The sequence below is a fragment of the Heptranchias perlo genome, chromosome 12, assembly GCF_035084215.1.
Source record: "Heptranchias perlo isolate sHepPer1 chromosome 12, sHepPer1.hap1, whole genome shotgun sequence".
NCBI classification, from domain to species: domain Eukaryota; kingdom Metazoa; phylum Chordata; class Chondrichthyes; order Hexanchiformes; family Hexanchidae; genus Heptranchias; species Heptranchias perlo.
Window position 1 is genome coordinate 67479426 of NC_090336.1, and position 5000 is coordinate 67484425.

At 53.9% G+C, this 5000-nt stretch overlaps 1 pseudogene; it reads right to left on the bottom strand.

Annotated features, from left to right (window-relative positions):
• Positions 1 to 971: 971 nt before the first annotated feature.
• Positions 972 to 1088, bottom strand: LOC137329808 (U2 spliceosomal RNA; annotated as a pseudogene).
• Between the last annotated feature and the right edge of the window lie 3912 nt (positions 1089 to 5000).

A 5000-nucleotide genomic window follows, 5' to 3' on the forward strand; every position in this document is an offset into this window, starting at 1 on the left:
TTGTCGTTTAAAATAATAATAAATAATATGTGTGTGTGTGTGTGTGTGTGTCGGTGTCAGTATCAGTCAGTCAGTCAGTGTCTCTCTCTCTCTCTCTCTCTCTCTCTCACTCAGAGCTGCTGTGGAAGGAAACTTTTTTAAAAAGAACTTGCTTATTGAAAGAAAGATGTGTCTCAAGCTGCCGGGCCCTGTCCATTGTCCTGTCAATGGCAGGACTGCTTTCACCAGGAACCCGGTTTTGTGGGTCAGAGGTTCCAGGGGACCTGTTTTGTGCGGACTTCCCTGTGTCCGTCCCTCCCTGCCTGCCTTCCCCCCAGGACTTCCTTCTGAACACCTTTGTCGTTTGAGCGAGGGCCAAAAGCCTGCCTGTGAAAGGGAAGGATCAGCCGGTCAGCCCCCTGTTGGTCGCTGCTGCCAGTGCAGCAGGCGTGCGTGTGTATTCGGCCTCGTGTCCAGGTCCCTCAGGGACTTGAGGCAACTCTCCCCGGTGGTCTCGTGGTCAGGACCGGGCTTCGAATCCCGGTCGGGGGGGATGACTTTCTGCTACAGATTAATTGGCACCTCTGAAAGAAAGTCTCCCCTCCTGAGCGTAATGCTCCACCCTCACCACCACCACCACCGCCTTTTCCACCCCTTGACAAACAGACAGTCAGACAGACAGACAGTCCAGTTCGGGAGCGCAGCTTTCATTTGGAAGCAGACCCTGCTTGTTTAAAGTCAACGACGCCAAGTTATTTTGCACTTTGAATTATATCGCTACGTGCGAGCGGCACTCAGCCTTGGAGAAGAAAAAAATACCACTGAGCTGAGAAAGTTCTTTTTAAAACGGTTTCCTTCCACAGCAGCTCTGAGTGAGAGAGAGAGAGAGAGAGAGAGAGATATCAGCTTTATTCTCAGTAATAACACACACACACACACACACACAGAGACACTGGGAAACAGCTGTTTTTCCTTTTGAATATCTCCCCACGGGGAGCTGCACCGTTCCCAGAAACACTGCAATACTGGGTCGATGCGTGGAGTGGACGGAGCAAGCCCCTAGTCCATCTCCCTGTTCTAAAAATCAATTAAAAATAATAATAAATAATATGTGTGTGTGTGTGTGTGTGTGTGTGTGTCGGTGTCAGTATCAGTCAGTGAGTGAGTGTCTCTCTCTCTCTCTCTCTCTTACTCAGAGCTGCTGTGGAAGGAAACTTTTTTAAAAAGAACTTGCATATTGAAAGAAAGATGTGTCTCAAGCTGCCGGGCCCTGTCCATTGTCATGTCAATGGCAGGACTGCTTTCACCAGGAACCCGTTTTTCTGGGTCAGAGGTTCCAGGGGACCTGTTTTGTGCGGACTTCCCTGTGTCCGTCCCTCCCTGCCTGCCTTCCCCCCAGGACTTCCTTCTGAACAGCTTTGTCGTTTAAAATAATAATAAATAATATGTGTGTGTGTGTCGGTGTCAGTATCAGTCAGTGAGTCAGTGTCTCTCTCTCTCTCTCTCTCTCTCTCTCACTCAGAGCTGCTGTGGAAGGAAACTTTTTTAAAAAGGACTTGCATATTGAAAGAAAGATGTGTCTCAAGCTGCCGGGCCCTGTCCATTGTCATGTCAGTGGCAGGACTGCTTTCACCAGGAACCCTTCCCTGCCATTGCAGTGTTGATTTGGTCCTTATGCAAATTTAGGGGCGGAGCCAGCACACAAACGACCAATCACAGCAAAGTCCGCACTTTGCGAGCGCACGAGGTCGCGGCCAGCGTTCCAGTCCGCTCAGATCCAAATAAGCCCGAAAAGGAACACGCTCGATCTTAGCCAAAAGGCCGAGAAGCGATAACGCGCTCGATGCGAATTGATCTCGGGTCCTGTTTGCCCTCCCTCTTTGTTCTCTGGCTGCCGGTGTTGAAAGCAGTCTCGAAGCACTGCCGTTCTCTCCCACTCTGGCCACATTTTTTGCCACCGTTTCTAATTGCAACAGTGGATGAGTTTAAAGAAGTTGCCGTTTTTTCCTTTCTTGCCAGGATTGCTTGACAGATTGGTAAATTTGCCAGTAGGCCACCAATCAGATGGGGGAGGGTTATGTCTCAACGGACCTCCGTCAGTCAGTCTCAGTCACTAACGAACTGCCGTGGAAGGAAACCTCTTTGAGTAAAACTAGTGACGTGACGTGTCTCACAGCGAGTGAGTGAGATTGCAACGGCCAATTGAGAAAGAGGTGAGGTGCTGACAATCAGCAGCTCGTGTTGAAACATTCATTCCACGGCAGGCAAGACCAATCAAAAAAAATACTGCAGATGCTGGCTCGGCTCGGCTGGCTGGCTGGCTGGCTGGCTGGCTGGCTGGCTGGCTGGCTGGAAATGGGAAATAAAAACACAAGGCGTGTTAAAGGCTGGTTAAACTGTCGAAAGAAACAAGGCGTTAATGTTTCAGAAGCGCCTATTGAAAGGTGTCTCTCAAGCTGCTCCCTGACTGGGCCCTGTCCGTTGTCATGTTAATCGCTGGTTAAACTGTCGGAAGAAACAAGGCGTTAATGTTTCAGAAGCGCCTATTGAAAGGTGTCTCTCAAGCTGCTCCCTGACTGGGCCCTGTCCGTTGTCATGTTAATCCCAGGGCGGGGCGGGACTGCTTTGACCGGGAGACCTGTTTTCTGGGACGCAGGTGTGACATTCCAGGGAGGCACCTACTTTGTGCTGATTCGAAACGACCACGACAACGGCAACTTGCAGTTCTATATTACAACAACAACAACGCGCGTGTGGTAGTTGGGAGGGGCTGCGTTCGCGCTCTCCCCCCTGCATTGAAACTCAAAGTTCGATTTTCAATCCCATAGTCCACCAATCGGATGGGAGACGGTGTGTGTGTGTGTGTGTGTGTGTGTGTGTGTGTCAGTGTCAGTGTCAGTGTCAGTCAGTGTCTCTCTCTCTCTCTCTCACTCTTACTCAGAGCTGCTGTGGAAGGAAACCTTTTTAAAAAGAACTTGCATATTGAAAAAAAGATGTGTCTCAAGCTGCCGGGCCCTGTCCATTGTCACGTTAATGGCAGGACGGGGCAGGACTGCTTTGACCAGGAGACCTGTTTTCTGGGACGCAGGTGTGAGATTCCAGGGGACCTGCTTTGTGCTGATTTCCCTGCCTCCCTCCCTCCTCCCCAGGACTTCCTTCTGAACACCTTTGTCGTTTGAGCGAGGGCCAAAAGCCTGCCTGTGAAAGGGAAGGATCAGCCGGTCAGCCCCCTGCTGGTCGCTGCTGCCAGTGCAGCAGGCGTGCGTGTGTCCTCGGCCTCGTGTCCAGGTCCCTCAGGGACTTGAGGCAGCTCTCCCCGGTGGTCTCGTGGTCAGGACCGGGCTTCGAATCCCAGTCGGGGGGGGATGACTTTCTGCTGCAGATTAATTGGCATGAAGGAAAGTCTCCCCTCCTGAGCGTAAAGCTCCACCCTCACCACCACCGCCACCGCCTTTTCCTCCCCTTGACAAACGGACAGACAGACAGTCAGACAGTCAGTCCAGTTCGGGAGCGCAGCTTTCATTAAGCAATGGCATTTGTGACAACTCATCGTCTGACAGGTTGATGATTTCCCCACACGCCTCCTGCCGAATAAAAGGCTCACCCTCCCGGACACTACCCCCAGAATCACCCACCCCGCCCCCCCGGGGTGAATATTAAGCCCGAGAACACCGACTGTAACCAACCGCAGTGAAAAGTTGAAGTGGCAACTCATTAACCAGATTTATTTTGGGCAACTCATTAACCAGATTTTTTGTTCATTTGGTTTATGAGTTGCCAAGTGTAAATCTGGTTAATGAGTTGCCACTTCAACTTTTCACTGCGGTTGGTTACAGTCGGTGTTCTCGGGCTTAATATTCGCCCCAGGGGGGGTGTATAGCGGGCGATGGCCGGTGTGGAGTGCGTTTTTTGGGGGTTGATTTTCACTTTGCCTCGCTGGTGGAATTTGTGGGAGGCAGGCAAGGGGATTGGTGTGGGCTGGTGGGCGGCAAGGGAGATGCTTGCTTCGGGGTGTTATCCTCACTTTGGTCCGCTGGTGAGAGTAGGCAGCGGCAGGCTGGCAGGCAGGCAAGTGTGATGTAGTGTGGGGTGCAGTGCAGTGCAGTGCAGTGCGGTGCTGCCCTGTTGTTTATGAAAGGTTGTAATGACACTGCTTTGCAGCTGACCATGTCCACTGATTTGTGACGCCCGTATGGAGGCTGATATCTCAGGAGGGCCGAGGCCGATTTCCTCCGGGGACGGCTCGTCGCGTGCGGCAGGACGAGGCGCAGCGGACGGTACCGAGCGCTCGGAGGTGCGGCGCTGCCCGCCGGAGGTACAGCGAAAGGCTGCAAACCGCTTTCCGCCTGCTAACTCGGCGGCCGTCAGACCGACCGACTCCGCTTTACCACCGGAGCTAGAGTCGGGCAAGGGGCACCGAAGGGTACCGGAAGGATCGCGTTCGCACGACGGGAAGTCGACTAGCGGGCCGCCGAAAGCGAGCCGGGGGCCCCCGGTTTTTCTGTCCCACCTGGAGACTGATATCTCAGGAAGGCCGAGGCCGATTTCCTCCGGGGACGGCTCGTCGCGTGCGGCAGGACGAGGCGCAGCGGACGGTACCGAGCGCTCGGAGGTGCGGCGCTGCCCGCCGGAGGTACAGCGAAAGTCTGCGAACCGCTTTCCGCCTCCTCTCACCGCACGGCTCTCCTTTTCACCCACTGGCGGATTTTCACCCTCCGACTGCTCGCTACCGTCCGCTGCGCCTGGTCCGGGCCCTGTCCATTGTCATGTTAATGGCAGGGCGGGGCAGGACTGCTTTCACCAGGAACCCGGTTTTCTGGGTCAGAGGTTCCAGGGGACCTGTTTTGTGCGGACTTCCCTGTGTCCGTCCCTCCCTGCCTGCCTTCCCCCCAGGACTTCCTTCTGAACACCTTTGTCGTTTGAGCGAGGGCCAAAAGCCTGCCTGTGAAAGGGAAGGATCAGCCGGTCGGCCCCCTGTTGGTCGCTGCTGCCAGTGCAGCAGGCGTGCGTGTGTATTCGGC